Source organism: Manacus vitellinus, unplaced genomic scaffold (genome assembly GCF_001715985.3).
Source record: "Manacus vitellinus isolate BGI_N305 unplaced genomic scaffold, ASM171598v3 scaffold_15_pilon, whole genome shotgun sequence".
Classification (NCBI taxonomy): Eukaryota; Metazoa; Chordata; class Aves; order Passeriformes; family Pipridae; genus Manacus; species Manacus vitellinus.
In genome coordinates, this window is record NW_021939122.1 from 4,669,384 (window position 1) to 4,680,259 (window position 10,876).

Here is a 10,876-nt window from a genome sequence, read left to right on the forward strand (position 1 = left end):
CCACGAGGTTAACTCAGAAATAATTAGGTACATGTGGAATGCAATAAATTCTTCAGATGAGGTGTTTAAAAGTTTAACTCAAGGATTTAAACAAACATGCTTTGGAAAATAATTTAATCCCTTTAAACTAACACATCATCTCTATTACAAGCCTCATCTTTTTTGTTTACAAAGATGTACAAGCATCATTCCAGCCACTTATGTGAGTGATTTCCAACAAGAAACTTAAAATCTTACCTATTTCATTCTGAGCTGCAGCAGAGACCAAACACTTCTCAGTTTCACAAACCTGCCCACTAGCAGAGTACACACGTCAACACTTCTGATAGACAGAATGCCAAAGAAGGATCAAAGAAAGAGTAAACAACACAGCAAGAGAAAGTAGACATTCCTCCTCTCTTCCAGCAACCAGAAAGGTTATACCAGTGCAGCACAGTTATCCAAAGAAAGTTGGGAAAGAAAGAAAAAAGAAAGAAAAATCACAGTTCCAACTCCCTCAGCCACAGCAGCAGATAGTGGAATCTGCACCTCGAATCTGCCTCTAGCTCTTGCCAAGGTAGCACGGGACAAATTGGTCCATATCTCTTCCTAGACTGTTATGTCTAGCATGTCTTCTGTTTCTTCCTCTAACAGCTGCAGAACATATTTCCAGCCCTTCCTCAAAATGGTCTTAACTTGTCAAGAGCCCACTTTAGCACTACTCCTTGTAACGAACAGCTTACATGTGAGCTCAGCTATGTCTCTGTTCAACCTTCAGCAATAGAATATGACAACATCCTTAGGTCTGTCAGTTCTTCTTTGACAGTGCCTGAATAAAGAAAGCATTGACCACTGCTATACTTAGCTGCTTGTTTCTGACCTGCTTCACACTGAGCTGGGATCTCTGCATTTTTGGAACTATAACAGAAGTGACAGAAGTGGCAGAAACCAACAGAATAAGAACATACTAGTCAAAATCTTGCTACGTTTTCTGATCCAATAATGTAACTACATTGTAATTACAACATCTGCAATAACAAAATTGGTCTTTGCTTGTCTGTTATCTGCATAGTGTTTAGCCCTCCTTCAGGGCTTACAAGTTTTTCTCACAATGACTCCAAGATGCCACCAGCCTACTCCGGAGAGAAAAGGGACCAAATCAAACAAAAGCAAAGAATTCAGTCTGCATTTATTACTTCCTCCTTTCTCATCCCCCCCCCCCCCCAACAGGACAAGAGAAATCTGTCCAGGACTGCTACATAAACAAACACAGCCCCTCAGCCAGCCCAGGTTACACCTCACTCTAAGCAGTCCTTAGTCACAGCAATTTGCAGTCCATCAGGTGCTCCCAGTGGCCTCCCCAGATCAAGGGGGCTGTTGCAAGTAAACCAGCTTAAGCAACTTCAGCCTAAATTTGGGGGTGGTGTCTAGTAAAAACTCAAGCAGATTGTCTTCTCTCTAAATTTTTTGGGGTTTGCTCATTCTCAATTATAAAGATGAGCTTTCACATTTAAACACATTTCCCTGTCATGACATATCTCATCCTTATATTCTTAGCCTAGTAGTAGGGTAATTTGGTGGCAAGAACACAGTGCTATTAAAGAGTTCAAGTTTGTGGTGTTTTGGGTTTTTTAGTTGTTTGGGTTAATTTTTCATTATTTCCTTCATAATATCAAAACATCTACAACAAATAACAGTGCCAACATAAAAGAAAACTCTTATTTAGGCAAGACAAAGAACTAGAGTATCTTGTAGGACTTTACTGTCACCTCTATATGAGGACTTCTAGGTTGAGAGAAGGTTTACATACTACACACCTTTCAGCAAAAGGTCACACTACAAGAGAGAGAATATAAAATAAGCTGAGATGAACATAGTAAATGACAAGACAAAGAAGGTCAACAAACAAGATGCTGCAATCTGTACTGCGGTATAATTCAGCAAGCTCTTCTGGTTTCGGTTCATATAAAAGGATAATATACAGCAAATAGCTCAGAGATCCTAATTATATTCATAGACACAAGCATTTAACAACTTGGTCATAGTGCCACAATTCAGAGTTCACCGTTTCCATGTATGAGAGAAGACTACAAAACACATTTTTATTTATATTTCATTTACAGTAATTTATGAAAAAATGTAGTACTCGTTCTGTAAGTTTTCCATATTTTTCTGCACTAAGCCTAATATCAGCTCAGTACTTTCAGCAACTATATGGAATATATAATGATCTCTTTATAGGGGCAGCCTGAAAAGTCTCAGCAGCAACACAAGTTACCTACCCTACAGCTGTTACAATCTGATTAAGGGGAGATAAACTTTCAGAAACTTTTTTCTGTATTTGCCAACCAAGTGGTGAAGGACTAACCTGCACCTCAAGTGCAACTACATATCAGCTACAACCCTCATCACAGCTGGGGACATCTGTTCCAAAGCAGCACAATATGGTCATGCTGCCTGTACAGAGTGCTGGGCTGCAGAGATGTTGTGCATGTGCAAGCTAAAATCACGTCCAACCCATCTGTAGTGCTGCCTTGTTGCCTGAATAGATGGGTCTACTCTAGTCCCCTGCAGAACATCAAACTTGTAAAAAGCTTGTGTTGCCTGACCTGGCCAAGTGTGGATTTCTTCCATGCAATACAACTACTGAAAAATTGGGAGTATGCACCACTTTGAGGCTTAATACAATTTACATGTATCTATATGGTTTAAAAACTATTCCACCGTAGCAATACTGAAAGTGCCTTCAGCATAGTACATGCATTTTCCTTTCCTGTTACCCAATAGAACACTCATGATGTGGAAAGCAACTTTACGTCCTCTTTGTACAACTGCAGAAATTAGCATGGTAACTCTAGAAATAAACTATTTATTCTACAAAACAATTAAGGCTAGATTAAGTCAGTATACAAAAGGTTGCAGACAAGGATATGAGACTGTCAAGTTGTTGATGTTCTTTAAACCATGAAAGCACTTTGCAAAAAAAGATGGAGACAGGGAGAGGATTACAACTGCCAAATCTTATGTGATGATTCAGCAAAATAAATTCAAATCGAGACAGTTTCTTTCAGAAAGTACGCAATTTTATTCCTCTTCTCAAACTGAAGTTTGGAATGAGGCTTTCCAAAGTGTACATCTTTCAGGGAGGAAAAAAAAGGACCAACATTATGTTACTGACAGAGCAAAGCTGTAAAAGCAGGACAGGAAATACAAGGGGCAACAAGCAAGACTCAACTGGTAATATCCCAGGCTTATAGCCCCCAGATACTCTATCAAGCACTGTCATAGTACTCAATGCTTGCAGCTTACATCCATAGCCTATTAAACTGTGGATTTCAGCCTCATGCTCTCCTTTGGACAAAGTAGGTTATTTCTAGTAACACTTCTTCATTTCTCTCTGAATTGTAGGCCTCACCAAAATGAGGGTAGAACTGTACCAGCAGCACAGGTCTGAACTACTGTACAAGCAGTACTTTTACTGTTACACTTCCTAGATGTACAAGATTGCTCAGGCACACCATGTCCTGATTCCACAACATTTATTTCACCTCTTCAAAATGGAAATGGGAGAACTTCAAAGAGGAATCAGGCTGCTCATCTGCACACAACTTCATATGCAAATAAGTCTTTTGCGTGCGCTGAAATATTTTCCACAGTGGTTCTCTAACTGACAATTCTCAGATACTATACAAAGCTCCTAATTTTATATATTAATTTTAAACAAGACTTACAGGTTGAGAGCATTAATATACTTCACTGAGGTGTAGGTCAAACAAAAATGCTTTTCTCAAACATAATAAATTAGGAATTTTGCTACAAGGTATAGGCTGGGGTTTGTTTATTTTTCAGTGTTTGTCTTGTGTTTCCATGCTTACAAAAGCACTGACAATTAAACTGAAGCAACGTTAAAATTTAAATGCTACCTACTCCTTAGACCATCCCCCACAACAAAACCCCCAGGATATTTCAGAATGCTTTTATGGTTTGGCTGTTTCATCATCAACTCCACCAAGTCTAGCAAGAGAAGATGTGAAAGCAAACCAGGGAGGAGCCCACTAACCCTGTTTCTGCAGGATCAGCATACATTGTTATAAGATCACCAGCACCCCACTGATACTATTACTTCCAAAAATAAAAGGACAACTATCAAAAAATGGTGCAATACATGCAATGAGCAAGTGTATGACATGCTCTGAAGCATGACAATAAGTTAAAGTATCAGTAGACAAGTTTTCAGTTAGTTTCTGATATATTGCTCTGTTCTGGTCTGAAGTTACACTACTGTACTGCCTTTTGACAAAGGAGATTTTAAATGCTGTGCGAAACTCCAATTTCTCTTCACTTACTACTGATTTTTAAATACCCATTTATCTTATAATTGTATTTACACTATTATTCCAAAGAAATGAAGATGTGATTTTTAAAGAAGTAATTCAACTTTAAGATAAAGGATTTAGCTCTTGGTTCAATGACACTATCCATACCTGCCACCTCCAGAAACAATAGTACTTATAGACCTAGAGCTCTGTGCAGAGTCCTCTCACAATTACCTTTTACAATATTTGCTTAGAAGTCCTACAATTATGAAATAAAGGACACATATAAAACATTAACAGCCTATTTTCATTAATACAAAAATACATATTATAGCACACATCTGTATTATTTTATAAATATTGTACATATTGTAGCAGCAGCAACCACATTAAAAATATTAACCTGCTAACACAGGGCATTAAACACCTAAGACAGCACTTCTGTATGCCCAGTAGGCTCAGTACTGATAAGGCCCTGCACATCAGCAGCTAAAAGTAAACTGTGGCAAGATGCATGGACACACCTTCACCAGACAGCCCAAGTGCCTGCGCACAAGAAGCCACACACTGGAGAGTTAATAAGGAAACGGCAGCACAAATGGATGTGTATTCCCACAATAGGTCTCCAGTCTTAAAGTTAGTGAAAATTTATGCTTTGAGGTTACCAAATCCTAAATTTCCCCTCCACTCCTCCAAAAGTGAGTAGAGCCTCCAAAATGTAATAAAGCACCTTGATTACAGAAAAATTAATCTTCCAACTGTAATCATATTTAAAACGGAAATGTATTAAAATGCAGTATTTAAGGTATATTTCCTTCAGGTTCTTAATCTCAAAATCAGCATACTACTACAAAACTCTGTTCATGTTTCATTCATGCTGGTAATGCTTCCACTCCAATCTCCCATAGAACATTAAAGCATCAAAATATCTAAGCAAGGAAACAGCCTTCTAAAAAAGGTAACTGTCTTTCTACATCAACTATTCCTAACCTATCACATGACATTAATAAACTGGTCACTATGCAAACAAGAATACTAAACCAAAAGACAGTAATCATCTTGCATATTTGAGTAATTTAGATGAAAAAAGTGACAAGCCCTTAAAAGGAATTGGTGATTTCCCCTGGTAATTGTTTAGGTAATCATTCAGAAGACTTAAAAACCATCAGAAATCACTTTTGAAGGGAGACTTCAAAACCAAATAAATTCAATGACAGCATTATGATTTTTTGTTCCCCCAGAACATTACCAACATTAATAATGAATAAACCCTCAAGTAAACCAGCCTTTAAAATAAACTCAGTGCTGTACTGAAAACCATCTCACCTCAGCGGAAAACTAACTCTAAAACACAGTCTCAGCAACAAAACTGGGACCTAAGCTTGTTCAAAGAATATCTGCTCCTTAAAAGTACTCAATATTAGCTTAACTTTTCTGCCATTAACTGCAGCACTGATAAATCCCTTTCTCTTTAAAAAAAATAAAGACAATCGTATGCAGTTTTCAATTCCTCAAAAATCCATGTAATAGGGCAACTAATTAACTACTGCTTATACAAAAACTATCAATACCGTTAATCTTAGTAAGCTTACCACAGCACACCTAGAGAAAGCTGTGTTAAGAAACTGAGCAAGTGCTCGCCAGCCAGGCTGCTCAGGAGCACTGAAAGTCCTGACAGCCAGACAGACACTGTTTAATCACAGCCACACTCCACTTGGAGCAAATGAGGATGGTTTTTGGCAAAGTCTCGTTCCAAAATCAAGTCTCAACTCATCACAGAGAACTTCCACCCTCCCACACCGAAAGCCATGGGAAATAACACTGATGTAAAACCAGAAACCGATGAAGCCCTTCCTAGAGACTCTTTTCGGGTTATACTGCAAGCACTTTAACAAAAACTATCCTCACCCCAATAGGTGAGCGCTCAAGTCAGCAGTATCGTATCACCATTTTCCTGAGGGATCCGTGTCAGTGTCCCCATCCTGCCCTCACTTCCCAGCCCATTCCAAGCTATCCCCCCCTCTCCCAAGGCGAGCTGTCCCCCGCAGCGTGTTCCCTGTCACAGCGGGGCTGTGCTCTGCAGCGAGAGCAAACATCCTCCCGGCAGGAGCAAACAGCGCTCTCCAAACAAAGCCCGCGTACCTGCCGGGGCGTTTATCTCTCCCGGAAAAGGTGGGACACCGCGCCCGGCCGCACAAGGATGTGCAAACCGGATCAGAGAGCCGGGCGGCCCTGCCCCAGCGCCCCGTTCACCGAGGCCGGCGAGCGGGGCCGACCCCGCGCAACCCCGACCGCCGAGCGGCGCAGGGGCGCGGAGGGAGCCCCGCGGGGCGGGACCCGCCCGCTCCTCCCGCGGCGCGGCCCGTCGCCCCCCATCCCGCCCGCCGAGCCCGCGCTTCCCGCGGCGGGCCGCGGCCCGAGCGCCGCTCCCGAGGGAAGCCGGGCGCCGCCTCACCGTGTGCTCTGCTCTCGGCGCGGGCGCGCAGCGGCAGGAGCGGCAGGAGCAGCAGGAGCAGCCCCGGCGCGCCGCCATCTCGGGGCCTCGGCGTCCCCAGCCAGGCCCCGCCGCGGCCACCGGCCCGCGCCCGCCGCCGACGACACTTCCGCCCCGCCCGCCACGTCACCCGCCCGCCCGCCGGAACCGCGGGGGCGCTACGGGAGCCCCGGGAGCGCCGAGCGCTGCGGCCGCGCCGGGGAGGGGCGGGCGGGCACTGAGCGGGCCGGGCGGGCCCGGAGCGCCGCGCACTGTGGGCGGCGGGGCACTGCGGCCTCCAGCGTGAGCGCGGTCTGTTCTTACCCGGTTTAATTACGGCTGATAAAATTGTGACATTTTGATCGATGAAACAATCTACAGTTATTTGGGAACATCGCGGCGCAGGGCTGTGTGCGAGTACCCACTGGAGCACAAGTCCCGTGAGGAGCGGCTGGGGGAGCTCGGGTTGTGTAGCCTGGAGGAGGCTCAGGGGAGACCTTATCGCTGTAAAAATACCTGAAAGGAGGCTGTAGCCAGGTGGGTGTCGTGCTCTTCTCCCAGGCAGCCAGCGACTGGACGAGAGGACATGGGCTCAAGCGGCACCAGGGGAGGTTTAGACTGGACATTAGGGAGAATTTCTTCACGGGAAGGGTGATTAGACATTGGAATGGGCTGCCCAGCGTCACCGGTGGTAGAATCACCGTCCCCGAAGGTGTTTAAGGAGAGACTCAACATGCAACTTAGTGCCGTGCTGTAGTTGACAGGCTGGTGTTCGGTCGTAGGTTGGACTCTCACAGGTCTTTTCCAACCTAATTGATTCTGTATCATACGGGGTCCCACGCTCCACACCCCTCGCACAAGCTGCAGGAGCTTTAGGGGCCGGGGGTGGGCACTGAGGCGACACAGCCACACCCGGGCCTCGCCTAAGGGAGGGTTTCCATCAGCGCTGGATAAGATGAAGCCTGTAAACCTGCCTGTGAACTTGGAAGTCCCTCAAGCTACAAGTCCGAAGTAAAAAACCCCAAACAAATCCCCCAATCCAAAAAGCTCACACTATTAAGGATTAATTCATCAGACAACTTTTAAACTGAACATACTGTAAAAAAATTTACATACAATAAAAAAATTCAGAGGCTATCCGATGTAATATTTGAAAAAAAAGGTGGGCTACACCATCTTCTCAAATATTGCACAAGCCAACAAATAGACAACAAGGGACACAAGCAGAAGGCAGGAACTGCTCTGCTGGTACCTGCCATCCATGCTTTGTAGGAATGATGCAAAAACAGATTTTCTTGTTTACCACTGACCACCATACTTACACTAAAAGCTTTTCTCTTTGCGGTCTTACACAGTCAGTCTACCAACATGAACATATTTCACAAGATGTGTTTATATAAAGCCTTTTCCAGATAGAGCATCTACTATATCCTGCCTATTTTGGTAGAAGGTCCCTGCAGGCAGTGACACTTGCCAAAACCTATGCAAAAGCCCTGCTTACATTACGTACACACACAAAGAAAACTTAGACAGCTTTGGTAACACCATATGTTTCTTTCTAGTCATTGCATCTCAGTCCAAAACAGAGTAGCTTACCCTTGGGAGACAGAGAGAGGAGGCTTCAGCATCTTCAGTTTATTCAGTACTTAAGCCTCAGTCAGCAACAGGGCCAGCCAGAGCCATCTGCTGCAGCAGGGTTTTCAAGGCATGTTAAACAAAGAGCAAACACTTTTTCTGGGCCAGCAGCTGCCAGGTGAGTTTGGTGGATTGGTTGATACCCCCACAGCTGGCCAGGCCACTTAACTTTTACCAGCAATTTTATTATCTGTTCAGTCCTTGAACTCTAATGGCCATCAGAAACACTCTTCATTCCCTCCCTCCCAAGCATATTCTTGAGTAACCAACAATCGGTTGCATGCAGTTTTCTTCTCTGGTCTCTTCTGAGCTTCAGTTTCAGCACACTTTTTATCCCAGGTGGAAGCAACATCCACCACGTGCTCACCAGCACAAATGGAGTCTACAGATACAAAGACTCCATATGTTAAGATGTTCGAGGTTTAAAGCAACTACATGAATCCAACCTTTGTGGAACATACACTTTGGTGGCTAAGCAGGGGCATCTCTGCTGGCCTGCAAGAGACTTGGAAGTCATGCCTGCATCCCAATTGTTTACCTGCATTTAACAGTGAAGCCGTTTTAGTGCTGTTCCTTTTCTCCTTGATAGGGTGATAGTTTTGCGGTGATTGCTGGTCGGTGAGATCTCTAATTAATCCAGCAGAAGTGAGTCAGGAATGGCTGAGACTACAGCTGCATCTTCAGTTTCCCTACCTTAGGCAGTGCAGAAGGGGCTTGAACAGAATGCATTTATAATATGCCTCAGGTCCAGCTGTCCCAGCTCACCTCTCCTCCAAAGCAGAGTCCCACTAGCATTTGATTTTGTATGATAGGTCAGGTCAGAGTAAGGAAGTATCAGAGCTTCAAATGGGACAGGGACTGAAAGGCTACTTATGAGCTGCTTTTCAGCAATTCAGATATAAACCATCTCACCACAGCACTAACAATAAAAATCCAATTCACAGACATGTTATCAGGATTGTGCAAAGGCAACCCCTTAAGTACGGTACATTAAAAACTAGCTTGGAAAGATGGATCCCTGGACTGCTTCAGTCCAACAGCTTTGAAAGGAAACCTTCTGCACGATACACTTTTATATTTTTCTCCTAATTTCCTGCCTTATTGCAGTTTTCCCCACATCCTACAATTTTACCTTATGCTGTGTCTGACAGATGTGGAAGCAGATAAATTCCTCTTATCACATCATGTCTCCAAGCTCTGGGACACAGCTGCAGCCAGCACTAAGGAGATGGGGAATTTTTAAACAAAACCAGGGAACTGTGTGCAAACCAAAGCATGGGACAGCTGAAGACAATCAAGCTGCTGAATGTCCTCTTTTGGTTTATTTCATTTATCCCAAATTCCTTCACTTATCCTTGCTACTATTTTCCTCATTTCAGCATCAAAACCTCCTTCCCTGCTTCCAATTTGACCTAATAGTGGTGGAAACCTTGTTTCATTCAAAGGGGAGCACAGGAAGGCAGCTCCCACCTCACCGTTCCCCTGACAACTGCGAACAAAGAGCAAACTGTCAGTGAGAGTCTACAGTGCCAGAGTTACTGGAGAAGGCACTGAGGTCCTTTAAATAAGGAAAAAAACCCAAACAGGAAGATGCCTCTGTAGCTATAGGCTTGCAGCACAACACCCGCACCCCTCTACAGTCAAAAGAGAGGGTATATAAACTGCATTCTGAGTCATACACTGTGATCTTAATGCATAGATGGTATTTAGCATATGCCTATATCCCTGAAAGCAGCAGGGGCTTCTCCACCTCTATTCAGTGCTGGTTGTCACAGTTGCTGTCTTGTCACTCCTGCAGCTTCACACACTGGGTTTGCCACCCTGCAAGAGAAAGGAACTGCAACTCTGTGACCTGATCGGACAGAAGCTTTATGTGTCCTACCTGCATCTGAGGGATCACCTAACACAGGTGTATTTATGTCTTTTTCAGGGCTGGGAGAGGGAGAATGGCTTGAAAACCAAGTAAGTAATGTTGCTTAATTCTCTGCCCTGATTGTTATCTTGAAGAATTCCCATCTGTGTCACTCTTGGACAACCAGAGACCTATACTTGCCCCAAGGGCCAGGATACGCACAGAAGATTTCAAGGTCTGGAAGAGAGCCAAACCAGGAAGCTTCCTTAAGTTTGTAAGCCCTCAGGCAGAAAGAAGGCTGGACACAGCTGTTGTGGATTCACATTGCTAGAAAGGAACTGTAGAGCAAGCAGAGTCCAGCCCCCAGGCTGCCTGTTTCCACTGCAGCCAACTAAAACACAGCTGGTATTTGTGAGGTGTGTGCATTGATAATTGGAGACTCACTGAACTATTTCTGAGCATGAAGTGAAATGCCTTCATATTGCTTCTGTGATGACCACATGTAAGAGATACAGAACACAGTACTGCCACCAGTTCCTTCCTCTAATTTGAGAGGCCAGTCATGTGATTTTGTTACACCATACCCACCCCCTCCACAAAAAAAGGTTTAAGTACAGTTGG

At 44.0% G+C, this 10,876-nt stretch overlaps 1 protein-coding gene across 2 annotated transcripts in view; it reads right to left on the reverse strand.

Moving 5' to 3' along the window:
* TM9SF3 (transmembrane 9 superfamily member 3) overlaps nt 1–6,536 on the reverse strand; it is a 43,641-nt gene extending 37,105 nt beyond the window's left edge. The window contains exon 1 of one of the 2 annotated variants that reach the window (XM_018069077.2): nt 6,438–6,536. The gene's annotated coding sequence lies outside the window, so the exon portion shown is untranslated. Of the gene's footprint in view, nt 1–237; nt 789–6,437 lie in introns of those variants that run through there. The other variant, XM_018069078.2, reaches the window with a different exon arrangement.
* Between the last annotated feature and the right edge of the window lie 4,340 nt (nt 6,537–10,876).